The sequence below is a fragment of the Falco peregrinus genome, chromosome 2, assembly GCF_023634155.1.
Source record: "Falco peregrinus isolate bFalPer1 chromosome 2, bFalPer1.pri, whole genome shotgun sequence".
NCBI classification, from domain to species: domain Eukaryota; kingdom Metazoa; phylum Chordata; class Aves; order Falconiformes; family Falconidae; genus Falco; species Falco peregrinus.
In genome coordinates this window covers 83,353,629-83,380,579 of record NC_073722.1, presented here as the reverse complement: position 1 = coordinate 83,380,579, position 26,951 = coordinate 83,353,629, and the positions used below count along the sequence as shown (strand labels likewise).

Here is a 26,951-nt window from a genome sequence, read left to right as displayed (position 1 = left end):
CAGAGTAGGGACTTCTTCCCTGAATTAAACTGTGCCTTAAGTGATGCATAATGACATAAAACTGATGGAATCATACAGGTAAACTGTGTAATGACAGACACTTGCTATGACCAGATACTGTGCCAGTAGTTCTGAATGCCTGGTCCCTTATCTAAACCTGTTTTGAATCTTGCTTAGCTCTCAGTGAAAGGAGTCAGCCTTCTTACTCAGAGAAAACAAGAGGAAGGACCAAGTTGCCTTTTCCCCCAAATAAAATAGCAGCCAACATGGTGACTGGCCAAAAACAAGCAACCACAAAGACTGGCACTACTGCTAAGAGGACAGTAAAGGCACATCTGCATTTGTGCCTTAGTGTGGATCAGTAATGTGCTTTTGAAGCAAATCTCCAGCCATCTCCACCTGCTTGTTCTGCAGTTCGTATCCTGCAGAAGCCTCCCAAGAACATGAACTGATTTCCTGTCAAGCGAAACCAATGTAACAAACTCCAGCCACTAATGGGCCTCAGTCCCAGGGAGCAGACCTAGAGCTAGTCCAAAGTGAAAAAAACCAAACCACGCCCACTCAGTGACTCTGAAACCTGTGGAGATATCATGCCCTCAGCACATTTTTTCACTCTACAGAGCCACTCTTGTTTCTGTGTACTACTTGCTAACGTAGGCTATACATACAGACTAGACGTATAAAGTAGCATGAGGTGTCTTGCTAAACCACACAATCTAGAAGGCTTTTAAAAATATGTATGTATACCACAAGAGATTCTATTCTAGCCTTATAGTTTGTCTAAGTTTCAATTTCTGGGAAGTTGAACACATATCTTGCTAAACAAATATGCTGCAAATTAGTATCTTCATTTAATTTATAGGGTTTCTTGAAATATTTTTAAGTGTATAGCATATTGATGCATTATATATTAAAAAATAGGGTATCATGCATATTATTTAACATTTACACATTCAGAGACAATGTACGGACCCATCCTAGACTGCAATTTTACTATTTTGTATGTTGTAGCACAGATTTTACTGATTGCCTGCAGGTGACCTGCATCATTCAATTAATCCCATTCCTTCCTTGTGCCTTGCAGTAAAAACCTCCCAAACATTCCGTTTGATCACAAAGTAGTTTGTTAAAAAGGTTGTTACATAGAAAAGTGTAATCCCTCAAGATTTAAACCCATTTTGTCAGTTTGATATGAAGGAAGACTCTCCCTTTATGGAGCCATTATTTTGATGACTCGTGCACCTTCTTATCCTGGAGCTGGACACTCTTGTAGAAAGAATACTGGCCTAGAAACAGCACTTGTCTGATTTGAGGGTCCCAAGTTATGTTTTCCCATATTTATTTATTAAGATTAGATTTATGTTAAAACGAATGCTCCAGAATGGATGATAAGAATGGTTGATCTGTTCCTACAGTGAAAGTCAATTTAGTTATCTTGACCAACAGCAATTTGTATTTTGTTCTTACTGAAAAAAGTCTTTACATTGAATAGTTAGTAGTGTGCACGATATATAAAAATTGTTTCCTTAACATAACTAAAGTACTTAGATTACATTTGGAAACTACTGGTAAATCACTGTTATTAAATTGGAAACAATCAATAAATAATTAATAAATCCACACTTTGTTTCCAGTGCTAATAAGATATAAAAGTAGCAATAGACATCTTTCACAATGAAGTCAACACTATGTGTATGTAAAACCTACTCTTCAAGTACCATCACAACTTGGACTCCAAGTTATCCTTTACCTTACAAATAGCTGGGATAGAAAAAAGAAAATACTTATCTGGCTGTGGTTTAATAAACGGCCTATAGCTCCATATCAGAAGCGTCATTTTGGACATGTAGGTTACTTCAGTGACAGAGGGATTTTGACAATACCAAAACTGGTAGCACTACAGTCAGCATCTGTGAATGTATGAACCATGAGATTCCACATGATCCTCTGTTCCTCTCAGCCATAGTCAGATCATGGTATAATGCTGGTCTGCCTTCAATCTTTCTTCTCACTGACCTCCCCCTCTCTAACTTCTGCCTTCTTGTCTGTCTCCCTGCCTCTCCCCTTGGGCTATCGTCACCTCTTCACCCCCCCTTGTTAGCTCCAGAAGCGCTACTTAGGGTGTACAATACCAAAATGTGTGACGTTACCTTCCACTTCACTTCTCTAGAAATGCATGCTTCACTCTCTAGAAAACACCAGCCTAAAATACACTTACCTACTACAGTTTTCTACTGTGAACTAAAGGGTAGTTATTCTAGGTGTTAGAAGCTGCATGACCCTTGTGTCTCTGGGCCAGTTTATTAAAGCTACTCTGTAGTCATAAATAAAACTAACACAGTACATTGACCCTGTTTCTCATTTGAAAGATCCCTCTATTCCTTTTCCATTTCAGGCAGAAACCTCCAACACAGCACTTAACGGGTGTTGCACAATAATAAAAGCATTTGGATTATTTGAGGTCAGCTAACTGAATAGACAATTTATACAAAATATGATAATTTTTTGCAGAACAAGGAATGACTAAATGAAAGTAAAAAAGCTAGAGACACCAGAGACCATTTTAAATTACTGTAGTTTTTGTCATAGAGGGCAACATGAGGCACAGACATTTAAGTTCTCTGACTAGCTGTGCCATATATCAGGGAAAATGAGCACCTAGATCTGCAGAAAGATTGAGGTGCTTAGTATTTTTGTCTGGAGGAAAATAAGTTCATTCCCCTACAGTCATCCTCTTTTGCATGCCAGGACTGTAACGAGCCTGTGCGCTTAGACTTACCACATTAATTACGTTCTCACGCCCCAAAGGCAATGTTGTCTGAAGCTGTCCATTTTTTGGTCATTTCATAAACCTTCAGAGACTGCAGTTTTCCAAATGGATTTCAAGACTTCAATATTAAAGTTACTTAAACATTAACTAATCCACCAGGCCTTAGTTTTAAAAATGGGGAAATAAACTTTGCTAAGCAAGAATTGATAGCACATAATTCTTACTGTACACTGTCCAGGCAATACTTCACAGATTAGTTATGTCTGATCTTCTACACCAGGGAGAACTTTTGTCCTCAGGAGCCTAATACTAGAAATGGCACCTCATGATCCAAGGTTTTTTGTTTTGTTTAGATTTGTCTTATGTTTAAAATCTGATATTTGAAATTAAGAGGAATCTGTATGGCAAAAGGCCCAGCTTGATTAACATACTTCATAACCGAAGGAAATATTTTTTGACCCTTAGTTGACTCAAAATTTTTTCTCATGATTTTTTAGCAGCATGATGTACTTATGAATCATTCAGAACAAATGAGAAAAGATCTGCATATGTGGAAACAGCAACACAATCTCGCAATAATTTTGAAATCCTCTATATATTAAATAGCTTTATATTTTGAAAATAAGCTCCAGATGTGTAAAACAGTGATACTTGACTTGTGATAGGCCTAAAGATCATTTGCTTTTTTCTACTGGCCTTGCAGCACTTGTTTGCTGTCATATTGCTCTAATTCTTCTACTCAAAAGGAGACACAAAGGGAAATGCTCTCATCATCTTGTCTTTGGCATCTCACTTACATGAGTAGTAGTACAGTGTCCTAGATAGTCAGTAAAACCTCCAGAGTGCATTTCAGAGTGTGTAACTTAGATGCTACATGTCAGAATGTATGAAGACTCTCTTAAAGAAGAGTCACAGTCACACTAGATTTAATTTATTAATTTAAATGTACTATTATTTTTTTTTCACATGCATTATGGAGTTAACTAGTATGACAGCTCTTATCAGCAGTTTACAAATGTACTCAGCTACTTTGATGGGGAATTTTCTTTTAGGCAAACTTAGTATCAGGGAGGATGCATAGTTCTAACACTACCACACCCAGCCAGAGTCACCATGTAGGAGTAAAATTAATAGAAAAGGTCAAATTGTTTAACAGCATTATGAAGTAACGTTGCTAGAGTCAGGAAGAAATCTGGTGATTATTTACCAACACCATCAGCTGTAGAACAAAGAAATTTTCTCATTATAAAGGGGATTCATTTACTCACATAAAAAGTAGTCCTAAAGGAAATTCAGAGAAGGTAATCAACAAAAGATAAGCCAGACTGATTTTAAACATGGGGAGAAAAAAAATTAGGGCACAATATCACAGTGTATTCCGTATAAAGATGAAGGCAAATATTTCAGGCCAGCAGATCAGACTGGAATCCATATGGCATGATTAGTGTTAGTCACATAGATTAAATGTAAGAACATCTGCATTTCTAAGACTTAAAAAGACACAGATCAATGTAAATAACTTCCTTGTACTTTGTGTTCTTTAAACAATCAGCAAAATAGTTCAATTAAGATGTTAAACAATGCTTTTCAGTACAGAAATAAGTATGTTGAAAGTATAACTGCTAAAAGATACTCCAGAGTCTTTCTATGGACCAGGAGCAAATCTGGTATTTACTTTTCCAAACTTAAACCTGTTTTATTTCAATAAGATGCCCCCAAATCTTTTTTATAATTATTTCCACTGCATATAAACATAATCTCCTGGTATTAGTAAATTAGCTTGGCTAAATATAGCCAGGAGCACTGATGTTTTATGGGGCATTTTCTTTGGTATGCAGCTAATATAAATAAAATGAGCAGAGAGAAGTTGGCAGTGTTCCACTGACATTACATCACTTTTCCTTAATAGGAAACCTCTACTGCAACTTAACATCTTGCTTTAAATACTCAGAAGTGTCCACAACGTCTTCAGTGAGGATCATCATATAAGGCCACTAGTTAGCTGCAAAGGAGTAGAGCATCGAGCTGGAGCTCCCAGTATAACACTGAAAGGAGAACCTCTAATGAAAACCACCTTTAAATTATCACCAATGGCAGATCAGGGGAGTTGCATAATCTCTAGCAAAAGGTATGTGTAAGGTGTACATAATTCCAGTAAAAAGCAAGGGATGAAGTTCTAATTCCTGTGTCTTTACTTCAGCAGACTCAGGATTTCCTTCAGAAACCTTAGAAAGTGGCAAATTAAAGAGAGAGGCCTAATCCACCAGTGAGAAGCAGGACAGAGACACAAGCATCTACCATAGTTTTATTTGTTGCTTACTCTTTGTCATCCTGAAAAAGACAAACCCTCTATTTTATGGTACCATCAGTACCGTCCCTCGTCTCTAGTATGACATCATTTTGAAGAAACTAGTTAATTATTGCAAAATATTATATGCTACTCATTTACTGAGAGCCAGATGTTGCTACCCATATATGTTAAGCTTTTCACCACAAACAATAGGACTCCTTGATTGTACACAGTAAAAATAAATAAAATGTGCAGCAAAACTCAGCAGACCTACAAGATTTTTCTGAGAAAAAGATAGCCCTTGCACTCAATTTTTTGCATCCATTACTGAGATTGCTAGACTTTATTGTTCATGCTATATATTGAGAGATGAAAAGCAATCAACATAGTACATGAAGAATAAAAGCACCCAAAGAAATTCATGTTCTTGCTGTAATTAATGTAAACATAAATTCCAGCTTTTGTATTTCTAATGTGCAATTGCTCAGCAATAATCCAACTCTGCTTCAAGTCTGCATGCACTATTCGCTGGCACGGAATTTTACTGAGAGCATAATTTATTTAGGCACTGTCACACATGCGCATGCGCACACACACAAACACACAAATGCATTTACCACAGTACAAAAAGTCAGTGTAGGTCATTTTGTCCTCTGCTTTTTCCAAAAAAGTTTGAGAGAAGTTCACTGAGTGGCTCCTACTGCTTTTAGCTGCAGCTGTGCAGCATACAACCTTTGAAAATTTACAGTAAATGTTTCCATGTTTACATCAGTGACTCTTGGGAAAGAAAATGCTGACTGAGTAAAGGTATGCAGCAAATAAATGTAAGATGGAGTACACCAAATACATCGTGAATCTTCTCATTTAGGAATCATGTGGTCTTAGGATACCATGGATTCTCTGTACCCCTTGCTCAGTAAGACATCCCCAAATACTTCTGTGAGCCCTTCCCTGTTCTTTTGCAGCCAGCTGTGATGGCACAACAGTTTAGGACCCTTAAAACAGAAGGGACAAGCGAATTAGAAGTTGAAAGTAACCCTAGAATCGGGTGGATTGGTGGTTTTGTTTGTTGTTTGGTTTCTTCGGGGGTATTGTTTTGTTTTAAATTTTGATCTTTTCACTGCTTCAGATTAAAGAGCAGCCACCCAAAGGGTTCTGCTGGTGGAACAGAAAGGTGGTGCTTGTCCAGGAGCGAGCATCTGCGAGTTGAACCTCCCATGCATGGCTCACACTGCCACTGAGGAATTCCCTTCCAAGGTAGGGTTTGTGAAGCCATACCTTAAGTTTGTCATCATGAAGGATAAGAAAGAACTTTTATATCCACTTTACTTCTGAATGGCAGTGCCCGAACAACGTGTTTATGTTTTAATTCACAAACACATTTTTAATCAACTGCCCTAAAATCAATGAAGTTGTTAATGGAAATAAAGCCAAAGTTTAGGTTACAACAGAGAAAAGTGATTTTAAACTGGTTAGGATATACAATGAATAACTGGAGTAAATTTCACCTCCATTGCTGGAACTATTGAAGATTTCAGAGGGTATTTGTGCAGATTTCAAACACTCTCACCAGGTACACAGTACAGGTCTTCATTACACTAAAAATGAAGACATGTAGCTTAAGACTTGATTGCCTGGATGACAAACATATGAATAACAATATTCACTTCACCAGTTCCATCTTTGTGTTACTTTTGTTGATCCATGAATTGGCTACTTACTAAATAATAAGGTTTTCTTTATTCTAAAACCATATGTAGAATTATTAGCATCAGCCAATGCTCATTTTCTAAAATATCATTTTAGCAGTGGTTTCAATTAAGGTCTAGTCTTCAGGGAAGGTCAGGCAAAGCTGTAGAAATAAGTTAGATTTAAAACACAGTTTTAAATAATATGGCAGCTATATTTATCTAACATTAATCAAATCTTTTGTCTCAATAAAATTGCACCAAAACCTGCCGACTGGACGACATGGTTTCTGCTAAATAAGTTATTATAATTATTTGTTAAGTTTCCACTATTGTACTGTGTGGCTCTGTTATTTTGGAAACGGAGAAAACATCTGCTAAAATAAGCTGTAATGGAAAAAAATCAGCTGCAAGTCTCTCTGCCATCCATCCTAGCACTACTATTATGCAAGTTAGCCTGTTATATAAAGCAGCTACTAGAGGAACTGATATACTAGCTGTGCACGTATATGTCAAATCTATCATCTTTTTGTTTTATCACAGAAAAAGCAAGCTGCAACAGCTTTCCAAACTTGTGTAAATGACTTCAGGAATTCAGGCACACAGACATTCCGTTGAAACTAATGGGAGCAACAGTAACAAGTAGCTCTGACAATCAGGCAACTTGTCTATGAATTCAGCTTCTGTCAAATTTGAAAATTTACATGTAAAAATTCAACCTTGTATTACAGGAGTTTGTTTCAAATTTTAGTTAGTGCCTCAGGAGTTATTTTTTTAAGGTGAATTACGTATCTCTGATTTGCTTTTTCTTAAATGGCACAGAAATACTTGGAGATGCAAAGGTTTCATACTCAGGTCCCCACTTAAGTCCAATCAGTAGTGACAGAAATGGAAAACATCTGATTAGCATTTGTAGTATGATTGCAGTGAGTCAATCTCTGCTCTCTTCCCGGAAAAGTTGTCACAATGTCTAAATATATTACCTTTCATGTCAACCTCTATTAGCAGATTTAAGCTGTGAAAACACAGAAATTCTTCTTCATGCCTGGAAGATGTCCCTATACATAAAAGAGCGTAAAAATTTTTGGTGATGCTAACTCAGTGTCCCTGGTGTCACACTGGCGTCTTTTCCAAGTTTTAATTAAATATTCCAATCACAGAGAATGCTTATTATAGCATACAAATCCAGGTAATTTAAATAACAGTGATGAATGACATCATCTGCTTCAAAAATTGAAATGGAAAACCTTCCTATTAAGGGGTATGGCAGAATTTCTCAGGAGTTCAGGAGAACTTACTTTGCTAAGTGACCATGAAAAAGGCAATCATACAGTTCAAATTTCAGGTACTATTGACATATTTTAGCATCTTTTATGGTTTACACTGTCTAAACTTGCTTTATTACTGCTACTTAATGAATTGACTGCCTGAGTTACAGAAAAGCTACAAAGACACCAACTCTTTCCAGTACAGATAACTGTAGGAAAAGTAATAATTTTAAATTTAAATATTAACTCTGCATTGCAAAACTAGCATAAGATGACTGCAAGCCAAAATCAATTACATCTTGAGAAAGCTCATACAATGAAGCCTCAGAAGAAACTGTACCACCATCAGGTGAACAGCAATTTAAAATGTCTAGAAATACTATATAAATCAGAAGATATCTCCTCCAATATCAGCTAAGTATCACTCAGTCAATTGTGGCTTAACGACCCCTTGTACTATGCAATCTTCTGCAGTAGTTTTAGCCTACAGTACTACAGTTTAGAAATGTTGCTTTTTGCTCTGGTTTGGACTAGGAAACTAGAGATGAAGGAATCAGTTGGGTTGATCTGTAGGCAGAATTATACTAAAAGAGGCACTCCTACCACAACAGGTACTCCAAACTGCTTACAGTGTATACACTTATTCTGGAACAGAAACAGCCAAATTTTATAGAGCTAATGAGGTATAACTAATTAATCTTGAAACTTCCTAGAGATTTTTGTAACTTTGTCTTATTCCCAGCCATAGCCTGACTTGTCATAACCTGAATGTGATGTACAACACTATTACCTGATTGCTTACGTATCCTTCAGTTTTTAGGTCAGTGTATAAATTCATCGATGACACTATAATGTAAACCAAATTTAGCTGGGGAATAAGAAATCCAAACATGCCACAGATAAATCTCAAGAGTTAGCACCTCAATGAGAATTTAATTAGAAAGGCAATTATTAAAAAAACTGGACAATATATACTATTACCACAGCAAAGCTACTAATACTTTCTGAAAAAAGGCTCTGAAATGGTTCAATTAAACCAAAAACATGATAGCTTAAACACACACCCTTGTCCCCACAACATGCCAATCTGCACATCAATGTGCAATATTCATATGACAGGAACCTGTACAATGAAAGACCTGATAACAGAGATCAGGAATATTAGGCAGAGTCAGCAATTTACAGGACAACAAATTAACTTAAACCTGAATGTGTACGCCCAAGAGCATCCAAGCAAAACTCTGAAACACTGAACTGCTTCTCAGACCAGTTAGGGAAATACATTTTTCATATGTCCCTCATCTTCCAAAAAGCTCTTGCACCACTTTTTTCCTGTCCTTTATGCAGCATGCTGCAGTTACCTCTACCAACTATGAAAGCTTAAATTATTCTACAAACTTTGCCAGGGGACAGTGGTTTAAGCAAACCCTGAATTTTCCAAAATGAGGGGCATTTAACTGAGAAACTAATCATATCTGTAGCTTCCTTCTTTTTTAAGTGACTCTTGACAAAGACATTTTCAATTCAGCGGACAACCTATAACAAAGCTGTTTGGAATCTGAGGTGATTAAATTGAGAAAGCATTTGAGAAAATTCTCACCAACCAACCATAATAATTAAGATCAGTAACTCAGAAAGCTTGACAGCAGATTTCTGTGATTCTTCCTCTATCACAAAGGCCATCAATGATGACAGAGAGACAATTTCCCTAACTCAAAAGCACATCAAGGATTATTTAATTGTGACTTTGTGAAGTATTTATCTCTTCCATCTTGTAGCACTCTCTATATAAGGCCCTGGCATTTTTTAAACATTTCCATTAAATAAAAAGGTACTAGTCACATGTTTTACAAATGTCTCCCAAACATACCGTTTCATTCTAATTATTCAATCCTCTATTACTCTGCATAACCAACTTTGCTCTGCCAGTACTGGAAATTCTGGCAGACATACCCAACCTTTTTGGGAAAAAGGGAGGATACTTAGTAAAAGTAGTAGGCATCTCAGAGGTTTGTGTGTTCATATAAATACACTCACACACACACCCCACCCTCAAACTTTCATCTACGACAGATCAATTTTCTGCTTAAATGCATTCCAATTCTATTCTGCTCTGCTCTTTATCAATGAGCATGTTACTTCAAATATTAACATTGCAAACAGTTCCTCTAGTTCAGTACTCATACAAGAATTCACTCTGTAAACAGGGCCTGTCTTTTGCATTTGGAGGCATTAATGCTTAAAGCACAAACATCTATCTTAATCCAAAGGACACAATGTGAGTGCTGTGTTTTAGTTGAAAAACGATAATTAGCCCCAGTGGCCAACAGAACTCTTTTGTAATTCATTGTAATTAACTATCCCTAGGTCACTCTTCTTTTCTAGTTACATTCTACCACCACACAAGTCCAAAGTTTGTATCCAATAGGAATGTTATCTTTACAAAGTTACTAAATTCAAAGAGCCTTCAAAGTGAGGATGCAATAGTCTTGCCCAGCAGTCCATAGGAGGAGCGGACTGCATTCAGAAGAGGATGAAACAAGAAGTGTTTTATTGCCTTTTAGTAAAACAACATGCTAAATCTAGCATGAAAGATATCAATAATTTTTCTGAACCAAACATTTCACCACACAAAAGGCCACGCTCATAGATAATAATCAGATCCTTGTAAGAAGTGTAGGAAGGGCTTGCTTCAACTCAAGACGTGCATGGCAAAAGAACTTGCAACTAAGTTATAACATTTGCACTCAAATATGAATGTCCTGATTTATTACTGGAGTCTGTAACAAACAGAACATCTGCTACTTGTGTGTGTGTGTTTCTGGGGTCTAAATTTCTTGATACTTCTGTGAACCTGCAGAATCCCTGTGATCATTTGCTTGTGGTGAGAAAACTTCCAGAGAGGTATCATAGACTAGATGTACTTAGATAAAGCTTAGACAGGCAATCACAAAAGCCCACTCCTTTAACACGTCATTTTACTCTCATTAAACATCATTTACAGCACATATTCCAGAAAGTATTGCTTCCCCCCTTAAAAGATTCCTCAGAGTTGGAACTGGGCCCTTGATCTTGAGCTAACTGTAATGCACGCGGTCAGCACTGAGTTTCACCATCCTGGGGATAGTTCCACCACACGCCGGTCCGCGTACCACATGATGTGCCTTTGACATCAAGACTAGATTACTGCAGTATGTTCCTGCTAGGGCTGCAGAGAAGGCTCCTGTGCTGCTTGCAGCTGGCTGCTGATGGCAGCTGTACAGTTGGTGAGACAGCAAGGGAAACACGGCAAAGAGATCCTGATTTCCAAGACTTCTGCTAATTTTTCTGGATATTTCATATGATGCAGATAAATGCAATTCTTCATATTAATTGGCTCTTTATAACCATCCATTAGCATACCATTAAATTTTGAAGGGACGGGGGACATAGGAACCTAGAGTTTTAACTTTTAATAAAAGTGTATAATTTTTATTTCTAAAATCTCAGAAACGCTTCAAGACACTGTGTTTTATGGGCCAGAGGCAACCACAGAACTAACCTCAGAGTCAGCAGCTGATAGTTCATTCTTTCTTTGAGAAAATGTTGACATACCATTTTGGTTTTATGTTAATTGGCACCCCTTTTTCCTTTCCATCTATGTGGACAAACACATATGCAACACTCATCTAATTCAGTTGCATATATATGAAAGCAGCTTCTAACCCTGGCTTTTTTTCCCTGAAAGCTCTGTGTCCTATGAGCACAAATATTCCTGAAATACAATTAAGTTTTTTAATATTTTTTTTAAACAAAAGAAGAAGCTTAGAGGGTACTTTAATACAAAGCAGAAAATGGAAGCAATCATTTCCCAGAAATTACTGATGAACAACATAAAAAAAGTTAAATAGTTAATAACCTCAAAATCTCTGGCAGAAACTCTAAAAGCCACTAAAGATAAAAGAATGGAAACCACATGTAACATCCCAGAGACTCAGAAGACAACATGATGTACTTTCAATATAGTTTGAACTTCCATAGTCTCACTTTATAAATTGGACTTCATATGTCTGCAGAAACTGATAGAAGTGTCTCTCCTTTTTGTGTTACATAAAGATCTCCAGATTTTTATAAAGATAGAAAACCTATGAAGATTTATAGGAAACCAAGACTTTCTCCCTAGAACATGGCCAAGCAGTGTGGCAAACTATTTACTGCCTGAAAAAAATCGACTACAAAGGTTATACATGAAAGAATAAACATGATCTGGCAAGGACATTGAACCTAGGTGTGTGAGAGTGATTATGGATATATGAAAAGTATCAGGTAGCTTTGGAAACAGAAAAGCAATGGAATTTGGCCACGTCAGATGAGGAAACATGTCTGTTGTGGAAAAGAAAATGCCAAAGCCTCTGGTGCCTCACTGAAAATAATCTACAGTTTATAGGGAAAAATATACAGTCTGGTGGCCTGTCAGTTGAGTAACACTGATGAACACTTCTGAAGCCTAGGACCCCTTTCATGAAAGTGTCTGAAAGACATTTACAGCTATGCCCCAACACCTCTGTCAGTGTGGATATCAATAATATCAAAATAAAAAAAATTCTTTACGTAATTCTGGTTTTAGGCACCTTGTATTTGCACAAAAGTAAATGGCATCATCTTGCAACAGACTCACCATCAGTAATGCAACACCAAGTAACTCATGCTTTCATTTAATTCCCTAAAAGTTTTGACAGGAAACACAGATCACACACAAACACAGACTGCATGAAAATACCCCAGCCACAAAATATTATGACCACCTCCGGGCTTTTCAAAGCCTCACTTGTACTAAAAAAGTCACTAGATCTTTGGTCACTGCAAAATACATACATAAATCAGGGTGCCCTCCTGAAACCTTCAAATGCTGAGAAGAAAGGCTTTATATTTCAGAGCCAAAATAAGTACAGTGAGGTAGGCTGAAAGAAATACAGCACCACTGGGTTTCTGCACAAGGAAACTCTAGTTTGTGCAAAACTTTCTAAGTTGCCTCAGTGAATCTGCTCTGCTAGCCAAAGCTGGCTATTAAAATTGTTTTGCACTTTAGTAGCTGGTTTAAACAAATCATCCCCATGAGTCAGATAAGATTTTTACTTATGCTCTGTATGGACAGATGCACACATACATATTCACATACCATTAGACTCATATGCACACAGAAACAGACTTGCATCTCCCCTCATAAAAAAAAAAATATATATCTGCATTATCTGTTCTTCGAAATCAGAAACACATTTTACACACACCTGCATATACATACGCACATGGTGTTTAAAACAGAACTGAAAGAAACAATTGTTTCTAGTGACTACAGCCATAATGTGATTCAGCCTACTCAGAAGAATGACTTCAGCCATAGAGTAAAAAATCTAGAAAGATGATAAAATCCAACTACAAAGAGAACATAACAATCCTTTTTTTAAAGGATAAGTCTTCCAAGTTGTGAGTAAGGCACAAAAATGGGTAGGAGCAAGCCCAGCTTAAAGCTTGGCCTAGAACCAGCAGGTTGGCTCTCCTGAGAAAAGTTGCTGTAACACATGCAGGTCTTGATTTAAACCAGATTTCTATATTCAGTGTGGCTGAAGAACTGGGATCATACTTTTAAAATTATTCTGTAGCAGAAGCAGCACACACAAAAAATCCAAATAGTCCATATTCGTTTTCACTAGAGCCCAAGTCCACCAGATACTGCCTGCCTGCATTTCTTGCTCTCTGAAGTGGATTCTTCTTCATCATAGGAGAGGAATTCTTTTTAAACTTCAATTTAAAAATTAAATCCAGCTGCTTGAATCTTCATCTAAATGTAATGCTTTTAAAGCAAAGTTCAGTCATTTTCTTGTAAATGCAAAGATTAAAACAAACCCACTCAAGATCGTAAAGGCAAGGAGTTAAAATACTGATGTTGTAAACTGAATTCCCTATATTTTCCCATTATTTACATGCACACCTCTGCTACTATGTTGCCTTAATGGGTACAGTAGCATACAAAACAAGAATATTACACTTCAGTGAATTTGATGGGGTTAGTTGTTTGGTATAGATGTTAACATTACTAAAACAGACTTTTGTGTGTTAATCTAGTTTTACATTTTAGCCTGGGAAAAAAAAATGTAACCATGTTGCCAATGAAAAGCAAAAAATTTTTTCCTGTATATTTCTGCTGGCTGACACATCATGCCTGCAAATAATTGTCTTTCCCTAAAAGCCTTCACTTCACACAAACCCAAAAGGACAAATGAGACATGCTATCTTATGAACATTTACAAAAACTTCAATACTTTGGCAACGCATTATAGCAGCTCCTGACACACAGACTCAACTTTTCAACTAAATAACTCTTCCACATATTTGAGGCTGAATTATGAACTCAGGCCCACATTGCCACTTTCTGTTTGAAATATTCTACAGTGAACTGTGATATAAGATTGGTTTCTTCAAAAAGAATTAGAAGAACCGGTTCTTTTCTTCTGCTGTTTTAGACCAGCACATATAACATAGACATCTTCTGAAACTGATAATGAACAAAATCCAGATCCTATTTCAAGAAGGAACATTTTTTTGGTGACGTGAAGGAATAGAATTCCCCAGTCTGAGAATGTCCTGGGAAGGACTGGAATGAATTCTGAATGACTGCTACCAAAGGATAGTTTAAGATAATCTAAGTTAATCAAGATTTCTTAGTCAATTACCCCTGGAGAGATACGCACACTATGCAAAGTAGGGAAAGCAGATTCAGTTGTTTCTTGGCTCATCTCATGCAGGTGCACTGGGGAGAAAAAGGGCCAGCAATAAATCGGGTCCACTGTATTTATTTATTTAAAAATAAATGCTGTTTATCTTCCCTTTGTGGAAAGGGAAAGTACGAGGGAGTGCCATACACAATACATAATTACAATCACTTTCTGCCTCAATAAAGGAAATACAAACTTCCTGCCTTGGCAAGGGCTAGAATGTCTCAAGGAGTTAGGAGAAGGACCATGTTAAGTGTCTAGACAGCAGAGTGGAGGAAAATTATTTCCTAAGTTTTCTACTTGTGTGCTAATCCAGAAAGTATACTTGACACATAAAAAGAACTGCCTCAGTTATTGGTTCTCCTTCTATGATAATTATGGTGGCATAGTAAGCATATTTTTTTTTAATTATACAAATAGCAAAATGTTAAATAATCTGTAATGCTCCAGGGAAGTTCTGACACTTGTGGTCACAAAAGACTCTTCAATTTCTGCAGAAGAGGTTAAAATGAGTCTTCTGGGCATACTGTAACTTGGTTAGTAGTTATTCTGTATGTACTCCTAATTCTTCCAAATGGATGTGTTGTCATTATGACATCATTGCTCAGTATTGCTATTACTGAGTGGGAGCTTCACTCCAAAGGGAACTTTATTACTTAGTCTAGCACTTGTGCTATCAGTTAAGGAAACGGGAATATTTCCAAGATGGCACATGATTCGTGAATACAAAATTCCATAGGCATATTTTGATTTTTTAAAAAATCCCAGCAGGAAAGATCTTCAGCTAATGATTATGTTATCATGAATACATGGGACTATCAGTTAATGAATATGTTCTACATAACCCTGAAATTTTTATTAGGAAAACAAAATCTTAGGGCCACCAACTCTTCTCACGTCAGTAAAGGTCCAGCAGATCCCCAAATACTTGAAGACTCCTTTCTTGGAGAGTAAAGAGCAAATGAAGAGACACATGACAATAACATAAAATCTTTCATATAGAAATTATGTAACTAATAGTGCATATGCTTATCTTAATCTTTTAGACCGTTTCTTCTCACTGCACCTTGCACACTTCCCTTATCTACACATTTTCATTTTAGAAATTCAGCTTTTTAAAACCACAGGTCTTTATCGTCATGCCTTTCAGGTTTAGTGCCTACCAACATTCATAATCTACAGGAAATGATGCTATACACACAGAGAAAACCTATATACATGACATCACACTGATTGATGCTGTAGTCTGCTCCCAGGCACATGGGTCCACATTAATGTTGGCATGAGTAAAATCACAAAGCAGCAAGTTTAAGCAGAACTGGTTGAGAAATTAGTTTGCTGTTTCAAGTATACAATAATTTCCCATCAAATACACTATTTCACAAGTAAGATCAGTTTGCTTTGCCCAGCTGAGAACCAGGTAAGTTTAAAAAGTCAAGTATCTCACAGATCATTTTGAAGCAGAGTAATAGAAAAAAATTCTGTACAGGAGAGAAAGACAGAATTTTCCATGTAAGTGGGCTGACCAGCACCCCACAGGCCACTTCCAGCCAGACAGCTCCCTTTGTCTTCCAATGCCCAAAGCCCAACAGCTGAGCATTACTCATCAAATTTACCACCGTGTATTTACAGAAATGGAGGCATGCTGTTCTAACATAGCTGTTAGAAATGGCTGCTGTAGTCATATAGACCACACAGTGGATGACAAAATCACAACCACATTCGTGTTTGTGGAGCACTTAGACGATCATGACCTCCACAACTGTCATACAAGCTCAGAAAAGTCTTCAGTGCAGAGCAGAGAACAGTAAGTTGCTTTCTGTTATCTGGAACCATAGATGTCAATAATTACCTTACAATAATTGTAATTGTACAAAATCAGTAATTACTGTAGAATAACACTTTGTGAAGTTTTATATGTTGCAATCATCACACAGCCTCTGCAAAGAGAAAGCAGTAGACAGGCTTGTCAAAAATAACAGGCCCACAATAACAGGTGCATGTGTCCAGCAAGACGAGCTTGGCCAGGACAACAAATATAACTGTTCTGCTCTTACAAAAAAGATAATAGAGAATTTTCTAGGACTTAATCAAGTATGAGAACATAAACCCATGTATTTTACAACAGTGCTTTTTAATGGAATCCTGATACATCAAGCTGCTTATTGTTACTTAAAATGCACTTCAAATTTACAGAACAGTTTTTCACTTAAAAAAACCAACAACCTAACTTGGCTCTCATAAAGCTACATAACATATCTGCCAATTGCTAACAAACCTTTACCACACATCCACCATTCCAATTTTAGGAAAACTTCTACGTCAGATTGCAGTGTACGGTAACTTGGTAAATTCTGACTTTGTGATTATTGGGTTTCTATTATCTCAAAGATTAGATAAATGTTTTTTATCCAAATGGGACACTCCTAATTCCAACAAAATCCTACCTGCATATTCCTAAGAGTTTCAAGAGTTGCAGGAACACCTGCATACCTCCTCACTGATCTTCCCAGTCTCTTTTCTTCCCTCATCCCTTTGCCTCCACCTTTTCCCCCACAGGGTTTCTCCTCCTGGCCAGGAAAATTAGTACCAGAATACTATTTCATAGATAGTCTGTTCCTTCAGGTTTTGTTCCCCATCCAAAAGCAGGATGCAACACAATCTCTCTCAGAATCCTGTGCTCACAAGTATTTGTCCCCTTTTTCATAGCAAAATGGTTTAGATATAATCAATGGACATAAGCTGCGTACCATTTAACTTTTTAAAATGTTTTTTTCCATCCTCTTGTTATCAGTTCTATATCTTAATCCTTCTATGTCTGGTATGCATTGTGAATCACAGACCAGCTCTGGATGCCTGGAAACTGTTGGGTTTCCTTAAGAACATCATCATAACTTTTCCCACCCCAGAACTCCAGGGGATTTCAGTGCACACAGACTTGTGCGTGGACATAAAACTTTCCATATAATATGTAATACATCTTAAAGAGTTCATTTCAGAAATAGAAGGTTTGGTCCCAGGAGTCATGCTCTCAGCTCAACACAGCCACAGAATACCGTGGAAAAAGTTTCTTGACCTCAAAGCCTAATGAAACATCAAATGTGTCCATTCCTATTTTTAGATGTATGCTCTGCAGTGCCATATTCATTAATATAAAGCTGACCCAAATGTTCCAACAGCAGACGTTGGTTTCTCTTTGATAGCCAATGCATATCTCTGCTTTCCAAGTTTCTGTAAACACATCATTATAAGGAAGGCCAGTCTTACTTTTCCCAGCCTTCTTTCTAATTATGCGCCTGCTGCCAGGAAACTTTCAAACTTTCTTTTTTTTTTTTTTTTTTTTTTTTTTTGGAGGGGGGTCTTCGCTACTAAAATTTCAGCAAATGTCTGCTACAGACTCAGAAGGGGGGGACACACACACACCACCAAAAACCCCCAAAACCTCCGAAGTCATTACTGTTAGAAGTTACAAAGTTACTATGTAACGCCAAATTCCTTTCAACACTGAATGATAAACATTCCACAAAAAAAGTTGGCTACAGAAGTACATACATCATTGCGAAGACACCAAATATGTCTTCCTTACAGACTAATGAATTCCACAGGTAAAAAAAAATAATTTTTTGAGTTTGGTTTCATTTCAGTAAGAAGTCATAGTAAGTTTTCTAAACCACCAAGTTTCCTGCCCATTACCAACTTTCTTTTCAGCCAGGAGTTTCACTGGGTTCCTACAGAGGTCTCCTACAAAGAAGGCTGCGAAAGCACTCGCATTTTACAGCTCTGTCACATTTACAAACAAACTAACAACTGATTTAGCAAGTCTTGAGCTACAGAGATACACACAACCGCTGCCACCACATCTTTTCTGTATTTGGAAACACCAAGGTCGCCAAACGAAATGCATCAGCCAGACTGGAATGCAGCTCCAGCCGATGTGGCCAAGCTCAAAGGGCAAGGGAGAGTCGTGCAAAAAAGAAACGCTCGAAGGAAACGCGGTCAGCCCGACCCGGTTACCGAGCCGCCTCATTTGCCCCGACCCCTCGCCTTTCAGCACCGCTTCTGCTCTGCGTTCGCCTCGTCTGAAGAAAACGCGTCACGTACGAACTCGTGAAAGCGTCCTGCCATCTTACCTGGGCCACGTCTCCGCGGACAGTTACCGCACGCCCGAGCGCGAGCTCCCGGGGCCGAGGGCGCGCGGCGGCGGCGGGATCGGCGGGGCGGGGCGGGGCGGCGGGAGCGGCGGGGCGGGGCGGCGGGCGCCCGCAGGTACCCGCCGCTATATAGGGCGGGCGGCGGCGCGGGTCATGCCGTCACTCAGCGAGCCCCCGCCGGCGCGTCCCGCTCCGGCGGCTTCACGTTAAGAGTCCCGCGGCCACGCCGGGCTCCCCGAGAGGCGTTGCCACGCTGCTGGGGGCGGCGGGGAAACGTGGGTTTCCCGCAGCGAATCGCCGCTGGGATCGTCCCTCCCTGGTGCCGCAGTCTCTCCCCTAGTAGCTGCGAGAACTGGGACTTGTTGATTCGCCTTTTGCCAAAAAAGGTCCGGGTCCCATGCTGGAAGCTCGCTCCCCTCCCGCCAGGAACTCGGCGTCCATAGGCAGCAGAAAAGCCTGAGAAACTTCTACCAGAGCAGAAGCAGGCGCCGCAGCAGCCGGGAGGGCAGAGGAAGCATCCCAGGCTCCTCCGTACTGCCGTGCAGCTGCACGAAGTGCTGCCACCGGGGTTTGCGTTAGCTTTTCTGCACAGGAAAAGTTTCCATCGGTTTTTATCCGCATGACAGAGTGGATGGGATGGCTGCTTTTTAATATAGAACTGCAGAAGTGGTGTCTCAAGTTATTCTTTAAAGCCTTTTAATACTTTTCTGTGCTTTGAAAATAATGCTTATGCCACTACTCAAGTCCCCAAGTTTTCAGGTTAAACTGAATTTAAAACATTTTTCAGGAAAACCATATCACTCTATTGCACACTTTATAGTCATCTGTTTTATAAACAATCTCCTGCATTGTCTTCACCTGTCAAAGAATAGTACCGGAGTTCAGAAAACATTTACTATACATGACAAAAATCATGCTCTTTTGCAGTCGAAGTATGTAAAACCATCCAGAGTGTCAAACATTTACAGTAAAATACATTCATTACTACTGCATTTTCCACTAAGGACATAAATTGGAGGTAGATTTTGGTGGTTGTTTGGGTTTGTTTTTGTTTTTGTTTTTTTTATTAAGGAGATGAAGACTGAAGAACAGATCTCTGTTGTGGTTCATACCCTTCCCACTGGAACCCACCTGGTCTGGATCCAGTGATTTCTTACAGATTACATGCCAACATCAGTGTTACAAGTAATCATGGAACACAACTAACCCTTAGTAGCATCTACTTAAACATCTGCTTAAAGCAAGATGGCCAATCTCAAAATGATGTATCTATTCTCAAACTTAATCCATGTTTAATCCATGGAAGTGATCAGTGGTCTCACTTGAATTTTCTACAACATGGACAGCAAAAATAAGCATGCAAACATACTGCCTTTTACCTCACTACTATTAAACGTCCTGGATAATGGTTAAGAGATTTTAGGGCAGCTGCAATCAGTGGTGCTCCTCTTTCTTCTTTCCAGTCAGCATGTATTACAGTCCAGCTCTGGATGTCTGGGTTTTACACAACATCATCATCGTAACTATTTTCCCGCAACTGGTGTGTACCCACAAGACGAACAAGGCCTGTATCTGAGAAATTTCATTCTACAATGGACGATGCAAGTCAACATGGTACTGAAAACTTGCGCTCCTTACTCAACATTTTTCCCTCCTTTTCACCACCCAAGCCCTCCTTAGGACTCAGAACTCTCCACATCACTCGATTGCTCCGGAGCATAACAAGGAGAACCGAGTAATGCTGCCAACTAGGAAAAAGGGAGGGTGAAATAAAACATCTCCCCACTGCTAGCACAGAGAGTGACATGCCAGATCCTGGCAGCGAGAAGACCAGCACTGCACTAGCACTTGGTTTCCAATTCTGGTACATGACTATGGGGAAGAAGCATGGTGGCTCATACACATAGTATTAAGACAGTACAAAGATAAAAAGAGTATCACTCATCACTAACAAGGTCTCTATATGATTTTGGGTAAGTATGCTTGTCGAGGATAGTATTTTATCTAACAAGCAGAACACAGTTCAACCAGTAATAGCTGCTGATAACCTAACACAAAACAAAGAACAGACTGATGTGCAGTAGGAAAAGCCAATTACAGAAAAACAGTACCTGGACTTCACATCTCTCAGCTGCACCTTCTCCTTTGCATTTGATTCCACAGAGTTAATACTGCAGTAAAGGCAACTGAGTTCTCTGACATTTTCTTCTGTCACAGCTCTTACATTGCACATATTTTGCACACACGTTCCAAGAATTTTGGAGAAGAATTTTATGTCTATGCATGTATGCTCATGTTCACTTCATGGGGATGGAAGATGAAAGCCAAAAGACAGCTTGTGCACATCAGCTTAGTTCAAGATGCTTCACTGTGACTCCACAAGCATAACCGGGCATGGAAAGTGAAAATGAAGCTCAACTTACTGGGAAACCAAACATGAGGCACAATGTGAGATAAAGATCCAAAGAGAAAGGAAACAACACCATATGCTTAACTTAAAACTTAATATGATCTGTGATTCTTTCTTGTAAACAACTCTGCCTAGCATTCTAGCCCCAGGAACATTTGTTTCTAGTTTAAGGAGTATGTACAGCATCACTGGCAAACTACAAGGAAGGAAACTAATTTACACATAAAGACAATTGCATACAACTCCAATCAATTTCTAATATTTAAATTTTAATCTAAATGAAATATTTAAAATGTAATGACAATTATAACAAACAGGTTTTTTTGAAAAGTGCTGTAAAAAACCAACAATTAATTTCTGTTAACTAATGGAGGTAATGGTAAATGCCATTAGTAAAACAGGTAAATGCCAACCTGCCTGAAGTTGTATTTGTTAGCATTCATTGAAACTTTGACAATCTTCACAAAATGAAGGTTTATTTTCTATACTACCCTGTAAACAAAATGAAATAAGTACTGCTTAAAGTACTCAAACTGAAAAGGATGACTTCAGGAAAAAAAAAAACAAAACCACCTGAAAATGCAGAGAGAGAACTTACACAAAGTAATCACATCCTCACCAATCTGAGAGAAAACAAATTAAGATAAAACAACTCAATGGACTTCTTGACAGAGTCTGTCAAGTTCTTAACTACTACAGAATAATCTGTGGAATTTAAATGCAACCTTTTTGCTTGCAGTGTATCTTCAGTGAAGGAAGTGTATTTTAATTTAAGTGTATATACATTGTCATCCACAACAGCTAGTTTCCAGGTGCTACTATACCACAAATAACCACACTTCTTTGTGAATTTTCTGTTTCCTTTCTTCTACTAGCCTACCTCGTTTTAATTCATTATGATACGCAAAACTTTAGCATCCTAGCTGGTGAGTAACAAAGACATTAAAAAGACAGCTACACCAGAGTGTGCAATTCTGATATCCTATTTAAGACCAGATCTCTCAAATTCTTTAACTCAAACCAGGATGTTTTTCAAAAAGAAAACAAAGAAACAAACACTATAAAATTCTGAGGTCTTAGAAGAAGTTGTTGTGATTGACATCCAAATGGTGTTTTCTACATTGGGGAAACACATGACACAAGATTCCATTGGTCTTAAAAACTGGAAATCAATTCAAGAGTATAGACATGCCTGTAAGTCAATCCAAATAGTATTCAGCTAGCCACAATGGAGCTCTGCATCATATTACAGTTCAAACATTGTTAAGATCAGATGGAAATGGGAGTAACATAGACACTGAAGGACTAGAAGAGGGAACTGAAAGAGTTCACAAGCTTTCAATCATTCATATGCAGCTGACTGAATTCAGTGATTTATGGAGCCCAGTTCAGCAGTCTCCCTGTTTTTCTTACACAAAGGAAATGCATCCCATTTACATTAGCTATGCAAAATAAGCTTTGACATTTCAACCATTGTGAATTTTCACATTTTTATTTAAAATGAAAAAAATCTCCATAAAATTATGTCCCCTCCCATACTGTACTTGACCACATTTAAAAGTTCTGAATGGGGTTTACTAAGCCAGGAACAGTACACTGATATTTTTTTGCAATGCATGAGAAAGCGAGATTTCTTTAGAAGGCTAGAATGCAAAGTTAGGTTCTCCTAAAAACAAAAGGGACTAACTATACCTCTGAAGTGGCAGTTGCCAAACACGTAACAGTCCAAAGCATTTACTACTATTTCAAAAGTCTCTTGAGTCCTGTATTACAAGCATCCTGTAGTACCTAACTTTGCTGGTGTTGGCAGACACCGAAGTCGTAACTATAAATTGCTTTGTTTGGTATTATTTCCTGTTGATGAAATCTGCAGTGTCTGAACTAGGAGTACCAAGTTGTTTGTGGCTTTTGTTTTTCTTACCATTTCTGGAAAATAAAGGATCACATGTTTGTTACAAGAGGGATTATTTAAGCAAACTTTTCCCATCACTTTCAGTTATGCCAATACACACCTCAGTGTTTTACACTGAGGGAACCATAGCTACAGCCAACATCCAAAAGCAAATCATACTGCAAAGTCTCTGATCTATTAAAACATGATTCAACAAAAATAAAATGAAAAGAGGACCTTTTCCCAAACTTCTAATTATACATAGAGGAAAACAAGAACTGGAAGTTTCTATTGCTGAGACAATTTTCATGAGGCAGAAATTACCATTCATAATGGACATGTATGTATACACAGATGTGTATATACATGGTGATTAAGTGACTCACGCTTAAGTCTTTTTTGTTATAATACTAATTACCTTTTGAACTGAAATAGCAAGGGTCTTCAGGGTACAAAATTGTTTAAATGATATTGATTAGACTTGTGCAGCTTCTAAGATGATATGGAAAAAAATGGTAAGTCCGCTATATAGGCACTATCTAACAAGGAACTGGAACAGCAACAGCTGAACAACAAGCATATAGAGAAGTATCCCAATGATTTCTTTAAAATACCTACATACTTTGTTACCCAGATTCTTAAGTCTGTTTTGACAATGAGTAATCCATGAGAACGTCCTGGCCTGCACAGGTACTGGTAAAGCAACATGTATGAGCTCTGGAAATAGCTACATTAAATATAACAAAATATAACCTGGAAAACAACCTACTCCTCAGGCTCAAAAGGATTTTTGACCCATGTTAAGCTGCCAGTTTCACTAACACCACAAAAGAGAACTATTTTGTAAGTTTTTGTCCAACTTCTTTTCCCTCCCAAGCTGTGCAGCTGCTTCTGCCTTGTATTCACTGCCCAACTCTTGCACCTTTTCTTTGAAATGTCATTCTCCCTCGCTCTATTACTCTTCTCAGGTTCTCTGTTTTTTTATTAATGAAATAAATTACAGAGACATGTGTAATATTATTCTGTTTCGATCAACATCAACGTATCGGGATCAAGAGCAAAATAACCTTGCCTAAAGCTTACCCTCTGTGGTTTTGTAAGTGTTGTATCTATGCTTTCTTCTTCACTTAATAGTAAAATTGGCATAACACTCCAGCTGTGATATTGAAATCACATTTGCAAGCATCACTATGGGTCTATGACAGGTCCACCTACACTTCAGATACTTAAGTTGTTAGGAGGCTTATATAAAGTCACAGATGGTTACAGCAATTTGAATGTCACACATAAGTTCTGCCCAGTTCACCACTCAAAAAACACTACTTTCTCTTATTTTAATACTTCTGATACAGTAATAGTGTGTTGTATCTTTCAATTAGTTACACTTCAGTAACTTACAGCTGCTGTAATTGGGAGGCCTGTCAGGAAAGATAAAAAAGCTGTTTCTTCTGAGTCAGGCTTCCCCACAATATTTAAAACGTTTTTCAGTAGCTCTTTATGAGCTGATCTGGTCACAATTTCAAGATCAAGGCATAACTTGCTTCCTTTCATCAGGATGTCAAGCTCATAGTGTATGTCATTGTTTGCTATAAAGGCTGTGAATTTAGGATACATGCTGCTGTTAATATTTTGAAACCAGAGCAAACCAGGCCAGTATGTTAAACGTTACTGCTAAAGTTTGTGCCCACAGCTATTTAGTTTTCTCTGTACTAGCTTTCGCGCAGCCAGCAGAGATCATAGCCGCTCCTTCATCTACTGAATGTTTTTGTGGTGTTGATTCTTCCTGCTCTGAGTAAGTCTGAAGTGAAATAGTGAATGGTGTTCTGCGTCTTTTCCCACCAGGAATAAGACTTTTTAAATTCAGCCCATATAAGTAGAAAAAAAATAATGTCCTAAGACACTGGGGATTAGGATCGCAGGGTATGAATTCCACACCTATGTTTAAAACAGTACCTTACTTGCATTCCTGATATCCCAGAATATTTTTCCACCAAGTCATTTTGTTACAAAATGCTTTTTTAAATCAGAATGATCAGGATTATTTTTTTTTTAATATGCATTTTCTTTATTTTCTCTCTTTCTCTACTACTGTTCTTAACCGCAAAGACACTGCAGTTTCTCAGGAGTGCACACGTATCCTTTCTAGATGAATTTCTAAGTTTTTGCTAGAACACTGCAGCAGACAAAAATTTGTAATGTGTTTTCGTAATGCTTGAAATAATCTACAGTGGGATTTTTTTCCCCTGGCAGAGAACGGCTCGTTTATCTTCAGGCTGCTAACCAACAGGGATGCCAAAGACCTCTCTCCTTTATAAGCAAAATTCTATAAAGAGCTTTCAGAAACATGAGAAAATATGATAAACACAGCTTGAGTTCTTCAGCTTTGCTGGCAAAAGATTACAGACGGGTAACGGCGAGTTCGTGAGCCTTGATCTCCTGTATTTACCACTTCACAACAGAGAGCAGCTTCCTGCAGAAAGACTGCTTCCCCGCCGCCTCCCCCCGCGGCTCGTATTCTGAAACCCTCCAGCTCCAACTGCCTTGTTTGGTTGCCCGAACTGTTCTTTGTCTGGCTGCGCCCCCAGGGCCGCACCGCCCCGGCTCCAGCGGCCCACCCCGCCTGGGCGGCGGCCGAGCGGCGGCGGCGGGCCGCGGCCATGCCCATGTAGGGAGCACCGGCCCCGGGCGCCGGCCGGCCGGCGGGGCTCGGCGGGGCGGGCGGAGGCCTCGCAGGGCTGCCGGGCTTCCCCCGCTGCAGCGCGGCCGCGGGGAGCCTGTGGGGAGCCGCCGCCCTTTCCTGGCTCCCGCGGCCCCCCTCCAGCGGCCTTACCTTACCCGCCAAAACCGCCGTGCCTTTCCTGGCTGGTAGCGCTTTGTGAGCAGCCCCAGCAGCCTGCGCACACCGCTGGCTACAAGGCAAGGGAGAACGAAGTTGAGAAGTTCCAGTGTGAAAACTCACAGATTCTTGTCATATTTTTCATTGTTCTTTAGAACAGGTTACAGCCTGTCCTTTGGGGATTTAACTGGTGTTTTCTGCAGGGAAAAAGGAATCCCTCAACAGTGCTACTCAGTCTTTTCAGAAGTGGCTATTCTGTTATGCTACATGAAGAAAGCATGCAAGACCGGTTTTACTCTCAACATCTCCCTAAACTGTTTTAAGTAGTATTACAAAGAGCAGCTTACCTGCTGTAAGTCGGTGTAAATTCGCTAGCAGAACGCTCCCTGCTATCACTACTGTTGCCTGATTCTTAGTTTTAGTAGCACATCAGGTACTTCACATGGAGTCTGATTGTACGTGTATATGTAAGGTCAACAGCAAGCAAGGAAGAACACTTAAATAAAAGATCACTTTGTTCATTTTGTTTAGTCTTATTGAAATGGAATATCCCAGGCATTTATGTAGTAGACATTTTAAAAATAAACATCAGGAATCATGCAGGAAGTGATTTCCTTAAATTTACATGTGAAAATTATAATGACAGTTCAGGAGAACATATACTAAATATGTCTACAGCAACAACTGAAACAAAGTTAATAGGCGGAGATAGCTCTATCTGACTAAAGAATTACTGAGCTGTGACTCCTTAAAAGGAATACCCTTCACAAACTAAAGATTCAAAATTAGCAACTCTTGTGAGACAGTCCTCCCAGAAAGCAGCGTGACAAGAAACAGTATTTTGCAACAAATTAAAGAAGAAGTTGTACCTAAACTTCTAACTTTCTGATTCTGT

General features: G+C 38.6%; 1 protein-coding gene across 6 annotated transcripts in view; it reads right to left on the bottom strand.

Moving 5' to 3' along the window:
- LOC101913699 (palladin) overlaps window positions 1-26,951 on the bottom strand; it is a 193,360-nt gene that overhangs the window by 48,242 nt on the left and 118,167 nt on the right. Inside the window, exon 1 of one of the 6 annotated variants that reach the window (XM_055795568.1) lies at window positions 18,899-19,324. The exons of 4 other annotated variants lie outside the window; for them this stretch is intronic. The gene's annotated coding sequence lies outside the window, so the exon portion shown is untranslated. Of the gene's footprint in view, window positions 1-18,898; window positions 19,325-26,951 lie in introns of those variants that run through there. One more of the 6 variants, XM_055795570.1, reaches the window with a different exon arrangement.